This window comes from Geotrypetes seraphini, chromosome 9 (assembly GCF_902459505.1).
Source record: "Geotrypetes seraphini chromosome 9, aGeoSer1.1, whole genome shotgun sequence".
Classification (NCBI taxonomy): Eukaryota; Metazoa; Chordata; class Amphibia; order Gymnophiona; family Dermophiidae; genus Geotrypetes; species Geotrypetes seraphini.
This window is the reverse complement of record NC_047092.1, coordinates 175,417,541-175,431,170: the sequence shown is the minus strand read 5'-3', so window position 1 is coordinate 175,431,170 and position 13,630 is coordinate 175,417,541. Positions and strand designations below refer to the sequence as shown.

At 42.5% G+C, this 13,630-nt stretch overlaps 1 protein-coding gene across 6 annotated transcripts in view; it reads right to left on the bottom strand.

Annotated features, from left to right (window-relative positions):
- The window catches only part of PIK3CA (phosphatidylinositol-4,5-bisphosphate 3-kinase catalytic subunit alpha), a 74,895-nt gene extending 70,859 nt beyond the window's left edge, over nucleotides 1-4,036 (bottom strand). For 2 of the 6 annotated variants that reach the window (XM_033958289.1, XM_033958295.1), the window contains exons 1-2: nucleotides 3,901-4,035; nucleotides 1,616-1,847 (exon numbers count right to left, since the gene is read on the bottom strand). The gene's annotated coding sequence lies outside the window, so the exon portion shown is untranslated. Of the gene's footprint in view, nucleotides 1-1,615; nucleotides 1,848-3,619; nucleotides 3,881-3,900 lie in introns of those variants that run through there. The other 4 variants (XM_033958291.1, XM_033958296.1, XM_033958290.1 and 1 more) reach the window with 4 other exon arrangements.
- Nucleotides 4,037-13,630: the final 9,594 nt, after the last annotated feature.

Here is a 13,630-nt window from a genome sequence, read left to right as displayed (position 1 = left end):
CTTTGAATCTTTTCTAGTGCTGCTATATCTTTATTAAGATAAGGAGACCAGAATTGAACGCAATACTTCAGGTGAGGTCGCACCATGAAGCGATACAAAGGCATTATAACATTCTTAGTCTTGTTAACCATCCCTTTTTTAATAATTCCTACGTACAAACTGGCAGTGCATTCTGATTTCTCAGTTTGATCCCTAAGAACTAACCGTTTGTCCTCCAAAACTTCACCCATCTTTGCACTGCCCTAGTATACGTCTCACACTGATCCATCTTCATTTTTAATTCCCCCTGCCACCCACCAATTTCTCTGACAACTTTCTTCCATCCCTCAACTGTACTGTGGACTTCCTCTTTTACTGTTCACAGCTCCACTTTCAACTCAACAAACCACAGCTAGGAGGTCCAAATAAGCAAATGGTCTTAGTGATAACTCTCTCTCTTGCTGCCTCACAATTAGTGTCAATCAGCCGTTGACATCTTTCATGCGCTCACCTTCTGCTTGTTAACAGCTCTCCCTTCCACATCTGGTTTCTCACCAGCATACTCTGATGCTTGCAGTCCAGTTGCAGCTCAAAAGAAATTGCATTTGGCACCACCTGGCTATTTGTATTTCTGTACAGCCAGGAAAGTCAGTCAGTGAGGGAGAGAACTGCTCAATTTAGTCATCTGATAGAAATTCAGCAAGCTGCTGACATCCCTGATAAAGATATCACTTCGTTTCCACTCTGTGTTAACTCTTAATAAATAGGACAGATAACTACCTCCACATTAACTGTAAAGCGTTCTCTTATCTCTTCCACACTAGGAGGATAATGTAGAAATTAGCACATTAACTGTTAATGTGGCTCAGTAAATAGACTTCCATAAAATTATAAAATTCTACCGATTCATCTGATCACCATCAACCAATCTCTCCCCCCCATTTCCCTTTCAGAATATCTTTGGAGTGGTCTTCATATACTTATTTTCCAATATTGTCTTCTTTTTTTTTTTTTTGAGGGGGGAGGGGAACTACCAACAAGCCAGACAGAACTGAACCACAAAATGGCAGTTCCCCACTCCACTCTACACAAAGATCCTTGTAACTCTATGGATATATAAAATACATCAGGTTTTGTTGGAACACAGTCACAACAGCATTTAAAACTATGAGATTTTACAACCTCCATTCCGCTCAAGAAAAACAGAGCAGAACAAAAAGAATTGTTTGCCTGTGAAACATTGGAGAATGTGAAAATAACCTGATGCAACGCCAGGATACATAAAATGACATCATCTTGAGCAGAATTCAATAACAGCAAAGGCATGCTGTGTAGAGTTGACAATATGCTTTAAAACACTAGGGCCTCAATGCTGAAAAGGTTTACTGGCACAGAAACACTCTTCTCTATCTTCAAAAGGGTTGTCTGTGGCTACTACTGATCCTCATAGCAGCCACCAAGAACCCTATGCAAATGCATCACAAGGAGCTCATTAGTATTTAAATGAGCTCTCCTTGTGATGCGAGAGACAGACAGACAGACAGAAGGCCAAAAAACAACCTTTCACCACAGAGATGATCACATCCCTTATTAGTAAAGTGCACTCGCATTTATATCAGAATCGAATTGTACTTGCTTTTTCGTTAAACCTTTCTGCTGCATTCGACTTAGTTGACCAATCTCTGCTTCCGTCATGGTTATCCGATTTGGGTATAATTGATACACTCCTCTGCTGGTTTAAATCTTTCTTGCAAGGTAGATCTTTTCAGGTTAAATCCATCTTTTCCATACCTCTGCATTTCTTGACCAGCTTTTACTTCCTTACGTTCCGCTCAGAGTCTTCTAGTTGTCCCATCCCCAAGACAAATCTTTTACGATACAAGAAAAACAATATTTTCAGTTACTGTCCCTCATTATGGAATGTTCTTCCTATCCACCTTGATAGATTTAAAGATCTATCTCTTGATAGATTTAAAGTTTTACTAAAAACCTTTTTATTTTCAGATGCATTTAGCGTAGCATCTACTATTCTTTGAATTTTTTCTAGTTATACGCTCAGACTTTGCTAGCTGCAATAGCATGCAAGAGAAAAACAGCCTATAAAGGATCTCCCTTCTTCCCTCTCTTTTTTCACTTGCCCTCTTCTACTAAAAACAAAAATGGAGCTCTCCCTTTTTTACTCTCGTTTGAGCAATTTTGTACAGTTTTTGTCAAATTAATATGAACATTTTAAAGTAATTTTTAATTTTGGGTTTTTTTTTTAAATTAAGATTTAATTGTAAATCGCTTAGTTTGATAGGCAGTATATCACATTTTTAGTAAACTTGGAACATTTTCTCTCCTATCAATGGCCCAGCAATTTCATTGTGGGGTTCCTTTCTTTCACCTATGTTAATTAATCTTTTCTTGAATCCTCTTGCATTATTAGTACAAGAATTTACTACTGCTACTAATCATTTATTCAGCACTACTAGATACATGCAGCGCTGTACAATAAAACATAGAAGAGACAGTCCCTGCTCAAAAGAGCTTACAATCTAGTCAAGACAGACAAACTGGTGCATCTCTATACACTGTGCTTAACAGGTAGGCTAGAGTTTGGAATTGAAAGCATTAATACATTATCATACCACATGTAAGCAGATGACATTCTTCTCCTATTTCCTACAAATTTTACTAATCCAAATCTTTCAATCAGTGCTTGAAAACACCACCATTGTTATTTGACCACTGTTTAGTCTAGAATCTCGAGAAGACGGTGGCTTGGTGATTAAGTCACTTTTAACATTTTGCGCAAGTACAGTGAAGTCTCAATTATCCCACTTACAGGTTGTTAAATAATTGAAAAGTCAGAGAATACAGAAAAAGGCGGATGAGAAATAAAACCAGAGGCACACTGAATGCATGTTTCAAAAGAGGAAGCAGTAACCCCCCCCCCCCCAAAAAAAAAACCCAGAATCTAAAACTTAATGTGCCCAAAATTCTAACCTAGCATTGCTGCCTTTTAACTGAATGTAAAGCCAGGAAAGAGCAACCTGTGCACTTCACCAAGGTAGGTCTGATAATCCAGAACGTTTGGTTAAGCGAGACTCTACTGTAGTAGTGCTAGACATCAAGAGCTGCTGTTGGTGAGATCTTGCAGTTTGTTTGTTTTTTTACTTTTCACACAATGTGTCACAAATGGTTTTAAAAAACAGTCTGTTTTTACATCATGAAAACAACAAGGAAGACTGCAATATAAACATATTAAAACAACAATATATAACGTATTTCTGTTTAATTCATTTATTATAATGTTATAATAATATTAAAACAATGGGTGGTAGAGGATAAGGAGGGTTGGAAATTGAGGGGAATATATTGAGAGATGTATTAGGTAATTTGAAAAATTTATTTTGAAGGAATGATAAACATTTATTACTAGTTAATATGGTAAATATAAATGTAATGACTATTCTACTGTATTATATTATTATGTATATTGCATTTCTTCAATAAAATGTTATAAATTAAAACAATATAAAACAAATACAATCATATAGGCAAAATGGGGATAGAAACCCCAATTCCTCTATTAATTACACCCAGGAACTGTATCTAGAACCAATGCATGCCTTAAAGGAGTCTGAGAAGTACTTACTCGCAAAGTCTCGTTCCCACGCACTCCCGTCCTCCTTGAGCCGCCTCCCTCCCCAAGGCCGGTTGCCGGCAGCGACCAGGACCCGCTTCTCACCCGCAGCCTCCCCGCCCCAGTGGGGCCTAAAAGCAGCGCATTCGCCTCAGCGGGCAGCCGCAGGGAAGGCTCACCGCCCCGGCTCCGTCCCCGTCGTCCGCAGCCCAACATCCAGCAGCCCGGCCCGGGCCTCCCGCGCTTCCTCACCGGCCTGACTCGTTGGGTTTTGTTGGTTTTTTTTTTTTTACCTGGCCGCTCCGCTTCCTGCATCCGGCGGCACGTCGCGCGACAGGCCGCCTGGGTAACGCCGCCCTGAAATCGCGCGAGAGCCGCTCTTCGGCCGCCGTCTAGACGGCGCGAGGCGCCTTTGTGCAGGAAGCTGGCGCGCGCGCGCGCGCCCAGAGCCCGAGGTGGGCGGGGCTCGAGGGGGCGTCACGGCGGCAGAGGTGGTTGAACACCTGCCCGTTTGCATCGCTTCTTTGTTAGAGAGAGTTCTCGTGGCTTGGATTAAAATATCTGACCGTGTAAAACAAAGAAAATCCTCTGCCATAGTTTATCAAAACAATGAATATCTCTTTGTATCATATTATTGTATATTTATTTGATTCCTTCAATAAAATGTTATAAATTAAATGTAATGATTATTTTATTTTTATATATTTATTGCATTTCTTCAATAAAAAGTTATATATACAATAATGGGGGGAAAGGGGAGGGTGGAAGGTAAAAGGGGGAATATATTGATAGTTGTAATAGGTCATTTTAAAATTTATTTTGAAGAATGACGTGATGAAATGTTAATATGGTAAATTTATTATGTAATGATTATTTCATTGTACTATATTATTGTAAGTGGTTATAGGGGAAAAGTGGTTTAGATATACTAAAATATATTTTGGAAGAATGATAAAATGTTTATGCAAAGGTTTTATTGTGAATTTGATTGTAAAGAATGTCTTTTTGTATTAAAAAAATAAAATAAAATAAAACAACTTTGCAATTAAAGTGCCACATATTTTAAAATTATTCTTGTATACTATCCGTTTTGTAAAATAGCGTTTCCTATGGGTTTTGCTAGCTATGTACATAGGGGCTTTTGTGTAGGGTAGGGATGTCAAAGTCCCTCCTCGAGGGTGGCAATCCAGTCAGGTTTTCAGGATTTCCCCAATGAATATGCACCAGATCTATTAGCATACAATGAAAGCAGTGCATGCAAATAGATCTCATGCATATTCATTGAGGAAATCCTGAAAACCCGACTGGATTGCAGCCCTCAAGGAGGGACTTTGACACCCCTGCTGTAGGGTTACCATATTTGTGAAGACAAGATCCTGTTTACACTCTACCCACAGCCTCGCCCACACTCCACCCAATTCCTTTGTCCCCCCCCCCTTTCTATTATCTACCCTTTAGTACTTCTCTTTCACTCACTTCCTCCAACCCTCCTCCCCCAGGCATGTTTTTCTTTCTCCCCTTCCAACCCCTCCACTTCTGTGGGTGCTTCTTTCTTTCTCTCTCTCCTTCCAATCCCCCCCCCCTTTTTTTTTTTTTTTTTTGCAGGCTCCCCTCTCTCTCTTTCCAACTTCCTCTCCTGCTGTTTGTCTCTCCCCTCCAATCCAGTACTACCCTATTCCATTCTCTTTTCTCCAGCACTTTCTCCCTTCCATAATGCTTCCCCAGTCCTCCCTCTCTCCATGCTGTTTCTCCAGTAATATTACACTTCTCCCTCCGTATTCGTGGTTTCAGCAATCGCGGTTTCGATTATTCACTTTTTTTAGCTTGCTGGCTCCTCCCCCAAATGACATCAGCTTGCATAGAGAAATCGCTGATTCCCAGCAATTTCTTCACAGTGTTTTGCCTCTCCTTCAGGAACAGGCCAGGATTCCCACCATGTTATTTGTGATTTCACAATATTCACAATGTTTTTAATAGAAAATAGCGAATAACATATGAAAAAGTTATTTGCGATTTTTCTGTATTTGCAGTTCTGTTAATCCCCTATCACAGCGAATACGGAGGGAGAAATGTACTACTACTATTATCACTTCTGTTTCTCCAGCCCTCCCTCCCTCCATGCTGTTTCTCTCCTCCCTCCCTCCTCTGACATTGCTTCACCTGACAACCTCTCCAGATCCTGCCTCCCCCACTTACCTCCTCCCTGGGCCCGGCCGCTGTAATTGAAATTTCAGGCAGATGGCAACAGCACTGAGGTGAGTCTGCTACCACAAACCTGCCCCAGAAACTGCCTCTATGCAAGTCCCACCTATGCAGGAACAGGAAGTCACTGTAGAGAGGCAGCTTCCGAGCCAGGCAGGTGGCAGCAGGCTTACCTCAATTACAGCAGCCGGGCCCGGGGAGGAGGTAGGTGGGGCATTTGGGAGAGCCGGCTAAACATGGACAGCCTCACCCATTAAAAAAGAAAACGTCTGGGCACCCGAACCATCCTCGGAAAAGAGGACATGTCCAAGTTTTCCCCTTCGTCTGGCAACTCTAAGTTTGTGTTTCAGATTTCCAGATTTTGGGTTTCTTAATCTGGGACACCTGGGTGGGGTTGGACTGGGCAGGGCAGGGTGGGTCAGGTGGGTAGGTTAAGGCTGAACCTTCCTATGGCAATTTTCCACCATAAAAATTATAATCTTCATCTCTGTCCCCTCCTCCATTCTATTTCAGCCACCTCTGCCTTTCTTTCTTCTCCCTTCCAATTCAGCCATCTACTCATCTTTCCACTCTAGTTATCTCCACCTGTCTCTCCTCTGATCTTCCAGTAAGTCATTTCCATCTCTCTTTTTCCTTGCTTTTCTAGTAAGCCATCTCCACCTCTTTCCTCCCCCTTCCAGCCTAGCCATCTCCACATTCAGACCCAGTCCAGCACTTGCACTTCTCTCTCCATCTTCTAGCCTTATATCTAATTCTCTTCTCTTCTTCTTTCCTTCTTCCAACCTCCCTCCCAAATCCTCAACCTCCCTTTGCAGCTCCCAGAGTTCAAATATACATCAGTGATAGAGTCACAAGAAGTTGCCTAATCAGTTATGAACATGGATCAATTACAGACTTTATTGGATTTATTGACTGCCTTTATGAAGAGATTCACCCAATATTTAGAACTTCAGGGAGCAACATACCTTATATCACCACCCCATTTTTTCTATATTGTTTTCTTACCTCACCATATGCTGCCTTCTTAAGTATTTAATTTGTGAAATTTGGAAATGTGGAATGCCATCCCATGCCACCTACAAGGCTGATTTTCTGGCCTGCTTCAAAATATTAGTGTGGTGTGGAAGGGCAATCTAGATAGGCCATATGGTCTTTATCTGCCATCAGTTTATAAGTAAATCGTACTAGGGTTTTCTTATTTGCCGTGCATTCTGCTAACCAAATAATTTACAATGCTTTCGATAGCGTACCACTGATAGCGTACCACTGATTTTAAGACAAAATGGGATCGTCACGTGGGTTCTCTTCACAGAGAAAGGTAGGGGTGGGTCATTAAGGTGGGCAGACTAGATGGGCCGTGGCCCTTATCTGCCGTCTATTTCTATGTTTCTATGTTTCTATGTATTACTTTTTTAAAATCTTTTTTTGAAGAAAAGGTGCCAGTACCTATATGCAGGGTGGATTGATGACTAAAGGGCACACCCTCTCTGATCACAGAGTCTATGAAAATGCAGCATTGCAAATATTATACCAGCCCTTAGAACACACCTCTGGCAGGGTAAAGGAACAAGTCAGACTTCTACAAATTTTACACAGAAATGAAATGCCTCCCAAAATACCCCATTTCGATTACATATGTAAAATAAAGATAGAACCTCACCAAATATAGAATAAATGACCACATGTTAAAAATGTGTGCAGACAAACAAACGCATAACAGGAAACCTCAAGAATTTGGGCTCTGGAGAAAGGAAGGGAAGAGATTTTGAATTTAGTTCTTACCTCTTCAGGCTTAGCTTAATATAACACAGGAGAAATCAAAACAAATGTTTTTTCTCTGTGTACAAATTCCCAAAGCTGGCCTATTCAAATCATTAGGCCAAAACTAAACAATTTGTTCAACCTTTTGTTTTGTCTGGACAGCTCTGCCTTTGTAGACCATGTCCCCTACATTTTGCTGGCTGAAGCATGTGCCCCCGGATATATAAGTACATCTCAATATGTCGAGACCCCCATTTTTTCCCCCCCAAAAGGAGGAAAATGGTTGACTCAAATATGTCAGATGGCTTAATATACAAGTCCCTGCCCTGCCAGGATCTGCACCCAGCCCCCTTCCATCCATCCCGTCAGGCTCTGCACCCAGCCCCCTCCCTGCCAGGCACTGCACCCAGCCCCCTCCCTCCATGGCTGTCCCCTCTCCCTGCCCTCCTCTGGCGCTGGAATCCCTGGTGGTCCAGAGGTGTAGCGGGCAGGAGTGAGTTTCTGCATTCCTGCCCTGCTGCTAACCTGGTCAGTCGCTGCTGTGAGTTCTGGCTTCAGCCGCTGAACAGTACTGAGCGGGAGCACGCTTTGGTGCTGTTGCTTGGCGCTAAGAGAATGAGCCAATCAGGGCTTTAGGCTCCTCTCCATGCATCACAAGATGCAGCAGGGAGGAGCCTAAGGCCCAGTGTCATCACAAGAGAGGAGGAGCAGGAGGTGTTTTCAGTACCTCCTGCTCCCAGCTTTGAGGTATGGGGCACGGGAGCCTGGAGGGGGAGGGGGCAGGAGGGAGTGGACATCCCTCCTGCCTTTTTCTTCAGGGAGAGTAGGGAAGAGGTCTTTCTGGGCAGGAAGGAGTGGGCATCCCCCTGCCATTTTTATCGAGGGGGAGTGGGCATCTCTCCTGCCATTTGTTTTAGGGTCGGTCATCACATTTGTTGGGGGGGGGGACCATTGATAGCAGTGGGGGATTTTTTTTTTAATGGGGCAGATATTTTGCGTGTGTAATACATGCACAATATCTGTGCCATTGAATAAAAACCCGACTCCCCCCTCCCCCATTACTGACAGGTCTACAGCAATCGGGTTTTAGGATCGGTACAACCTGATGCTAAATAGCCAAGTAAGTGAATCAATCGCCTGGCTATTTTGCATTGGGTTTTACAAATTTGCATGGCCGAATTGGAAAAAAGGCGATTGAGGGGAAAAACACATGGTGGGCCATTTAGTGAATCGGGTCGGTTAGCAGCGATCATTGCTAAACCTGTAAAAACAGGTTTAGCGACAATTGCTGACTTTAGTGAGCCTAGCCCAGGGGTCTCAAAGTCCCTCCTTGAGGGCCGTAATCCAGTCGGGTTTTCAGGATTTCCCAATGAATATGCATGAGATCTATGTGCATGCACTGCTTTCAATGCATATTCATTGGGGAAATCCTGAAAACCTGACTGGATTGCGGCCCTCAAAGAGGGACTTTGAGATCCCTGGTCTAGCCCTTAGTTATTTCTTCAGTTAAAAGCCTGGATGAAAAGCCAAGCTTCCATCTGCTTCCTAAAGTAGAAATAGACTCATGTTAAGCCAAACCTTTCAAGGAGTCCATTCCAGGGTGTGGGGGCTACTCCAGAGAAGGCTCACTGGTGAGTATCACACTACGTGATGTTCTTTGAAGAAGGTGTGGTTAGGGATATTCCTTGGGACAACCTCAGTAACCTTTCTCATACTAAAAATCTTCATTATCAAACTATTCAAATAGGATCCTCAGCACCACATCAGCATACGATATCCCTTGTGAAGTGCTGGTATTGTTTGCTTAACCATATTTTTGTCTCCTCCTATTTCTGGGACATGTTGAGCCATCATTTCAGCATACTGTATTATGTAATACTTGTACAAGTTTCTCTTGGTTTTCAGTGATCTCTCTATCCTCTGTCATTTCTGGTAATTGGGGTTGTTTTCCCTCTGCCTCGTGTCTCTGATTCATGCTCCAAATTGGCATCACTGCCGAGGATTTCAGCTTATTTCTCATCTTTATCTTGTTTTAATTCTCTGGCCCAGTTTCCCTGCCTTAAGTGGATGGAATTTTCTGATAAGATTGGGCAGCTGACCAGATGTGCAGTCATCTTCCACAGCAGACCCACTGACCCACCCCACCCCTGTCCACTAATTTTAAATCATTATAACTCTTGACTTTATCATCATATGTTGCTGTGAATTCCCCCCCAACAAAATTACGCTAAGTGCATGAGTCACTGAGTAGAGGGATAAGTGTGTGTGTGTGGAGGTGGGGGAGGTAAAGGTTTCTCTGTTCATAACAAGGGCCATGTATCTTTTTCTTTCCCAATAGTTCAAGTGTCCCAGCCTTGAAATTTCAACACATGTTTTCATTCCTCAGACAGATGCCTTTGGAACATTATAGTTCACCACAGAGACTTGGCTGGCTGTTGTTGAAATATATTTCTGAAGTGATGGAAAAACTGACATTACTTATGATATTTTTAATTTTTGCTAGCGTGCTAACGTACTATTTCTCCACCATGTAAACCTAGGTCAAATCTCTTGTAAATAGTTTATTTCATATGATATACCACTTTATCAATCAAAAGGGTATCACAACCAGGACGAAGGAAGTCATCATTCCGCTGTATCGTGCAATGGTGCGTCCACATCTGGAGTACTGTGTCCAGTACTGGTCGCCGTACCTCAAGAAGGACATGGCAGTACTTGAGGGGGTCCAGAGAAGAGCGACTAAACTGATAAAAGGTATGGAAAACTTTTCATATGCTGACAGGTTGAAAATGCTGGGGCTGTTCTCCCTGGAAAAGCGGAGACTTAGAGGAGACATGATAGAAACCTTCACAATCCTGAGGGGCATAGAGAAGGTAGACAGGGACAGATTCTTCAGACTGTGGGGAACCACAAGTACAAGGGGTCACTCGGAGAAACTGAGAGGGGACAGGTTTAGAACAAATGCCAGGAAGTTCTTTTTTACCCAGAGGGTGGTTGACACATGGAACGCGCTTCCGGAGGTTGTGATAGGCCAGAGCACATTACAGGGGTCCAAGGAAGGTTTAGATAGGTTCCTAAAGGATAAGGGGATTGAGGGGTACAGATAGAAGTAGAGGTAGGTTAGAGAAATGGTCAGGAACCACTTCACAGGTCATAGACCTGATGGGCCGCCGCAGGAGCGGACCGCTGGGCGCGATGGACCTCTGGTCTGACCCAGTAGAGGCAACTTCTTATGTTCTTATGTTCTTAAGGTCAAAGCAGTTCACACACTTTCTTTGGCAGGTACTCTAAACAATTTTTCCCTATCTGTTCCAGTGAACTCACAATCTAACTATGGTATCTGGGGTAATAGAGGTTAGGGTTAGGTGAATTGCCTACAGCAGTGTCTCTCAAATTTTTTTTTAGCTCTGGCACACTAAACGGAGCAAAAGTTTTTGGTGGCACATTATGGGCTCCTTTTACTAAGCTGCGGTAGCTAACCCCCACGCTACATGGAAAAACTAACGCCAGCTCAATGAAGGCGTTAACGTCTAGCACAAGCGGCATTGCAATGCGCGCTAAAACCACTAGTGCAGCTAAGTAAAAGGAGCCCTATAATTGAAATGATAAAATTGCAAAAGAAATAAAAAATTAAATTTGAGAGTTATTTATTTAAAGTTATTTATTTAAAGGAAGGGTCGAAGAAGGGACGGGACATTTAAAACTTGGGCAAGTTAAATAGGGTCAGATGCTTAAAAGGATATTAGGGGGATTAATTGTCAAAGAGAGAAGTTTTTAGTTTCTTTCGGAATTGGGTATGGTTGGTTTCCGTTCTTATAGTCTCTGTGAGGTTGTTCCAGACTGTGACTCCGAGGAAGGTGAACATGGATTGGAAGATTCTTTTGTACTTGAGATTTTTTGTCGAGGGGAGGCTCAGGTTGGCGCTCTTTTTGTAAAGTTCACAGCAGTGCCCTCTAAGGTGCCTCACTGCTCTATTGCCATGTCTGGGTGGCCAGTCCATTACAGGACTGGCCCCTCCCACCTCCAAATGGTCTTCTTCTGGCCGTTTGGGACTTGGACAAAATTTTGTTCGAAAATGTGGTATAAAGATAGATATCCTGATGGTCTGGGTGTTCCAATGGCCTGGACGTCCAGATAGAGGATTAAAAATAAATAAATAAATAAAAATTCTAGTCATATGGTGCTTTGCCTTTCGAAAATGGGCATTTTCTTACTGCCGACTTTGGAGATCCAGCGCCATATATCCAAATCAGACTTAGACATGTGTTTTGAAAATGCCCTTCCAACTTTTCTCACTACTGATCCCAACACTGTGGGTCACCCTGGACAAATATCATGTATGTTGTCTATTGATCCCCAGCCTTTTGTCCACTGTATTTGGACTAATGCAGATGTACCTATTTAAACTGCACATTATCTATTGATCCCCCATGCCCATTGCCTGCTCACTGTCTAATGTATTCAAACTAATGTGGATGTACCTTTGTAACCCGTTCTGGGCTCCAGGGGAGGAAAGGCTAGAAAACTAATGAATAAATAAGGCAGTGGGCTGTGCCGTGAAAAAAGATGTTGAGCAGACATCCATGTGGCGTCAGCATGCTGCATGAAGAGGGACAGTGGTCAGTGGTAGCTCTGTCAGTTCACAACACTGGGTTACAGATGGCAGGGCTTAAAGTGTTATCTTATGGACAAAACTCTCCCCACAACCACAAGGCTTTTTTTTGTTAGAGAGTTGGTGCACCTACGGATCTCTGCATGGTGCAAGAAACTCATCTGAGGAAGTCCCATGGGTGTCATTTTCTTTTATCATTTTGTGCTTCCAAAGTGGGAACAGCTAAGAAAGGGGGAGTGGGTATTCTTTTTACTAAGGTTTTGAATGTAGAGGCGAGGAAAGTGCTGTGGGATGCACAAGGTAGATATTTAATTCTGTTGATAGGACTTAATGGGACCACATATACCTCGGTAGACCTTTATGCTCCCAATGAAAGTCAGGGTGAGCTTTTCCAGACTCTGCTCCCCAAAGTGCTTCTTTCTAAGGAGGGATTACTCATTATTGGGGGAGACTTCAACTTAACTATGTCACCTCATCTGGACAATACAGGGGAGGGGGGAAGTGTGGGGAGAGATATGAGGAAGGTGCATTTTGGCAAATGAGAGAGAAACTTGTTACAAACATTTTGCAAAATGCTCATTCTTAAGGATGGGGTGGAGATGGCTACATCTGGGGTGCTGGGATTTTACTTACTATTCCCATGTCCATAAAACATTCTAGGATTGACTTTTTGTTGGTAGATAAAGACTTACTTCAGAGGGTCTCTCAGGCTAACATTGAACAGCTCACGTGTTCAGGTCATGCCCCAGTTTGGTTGCAGTTAGTGGAACCTTTGAAATGTTTGGGACAGAAGTTTTGGAGAATTAATTATCAGCTTACTAGATGATCCAGCGATGATTGAAAAAAAAAAAAAAAAAAAAATCTCTCATAGAAGAATATATTTGAGGGAGGGGGCATCTCTGGTCACGATTTGGAAGGGGTTTAAGGCCATGCTTAGGGAACATCTTATTTCCATAGTAGCTTATCATAAACACAAAAGGCAGGAAGAGGTGCTGCATTTGACTCGTTTAAAAGCCCACCTTGGAAGGAATGCGTAAACATCAGCCCTGGAATGGAGATACATTACAGAAGTTACAAGAGGCCCATAGAGACTTGTGAGCTTTGGAAGTTGAGCGTATTCAGTTCTATAATATGCTGTATTCTACAGAGACTAAAGTGACATCTGGGTGTTATACTTATGCTACCAGTCATTTATTTATTGCCTGTGTTTTTACCACAGACCTCCTCTCTGTGTTTCTGCCTGTGAAAGTATTCGCTCCTTCGTGTCGTCTTGCTCGACTCAAGATCAGAAAAAAAATCCTAAATCTTCTCTTAAAAAAAAAAATAAAAATTACTGTTTGATCATAACAACTCATCAGAGTAACCTTCATGCAAAATCAAACTGTATCTCTTTTTCTTTTACCCTTAACACTGAGGGAGAGTGTACAGGAAAGGGGAGGAATGAGGAC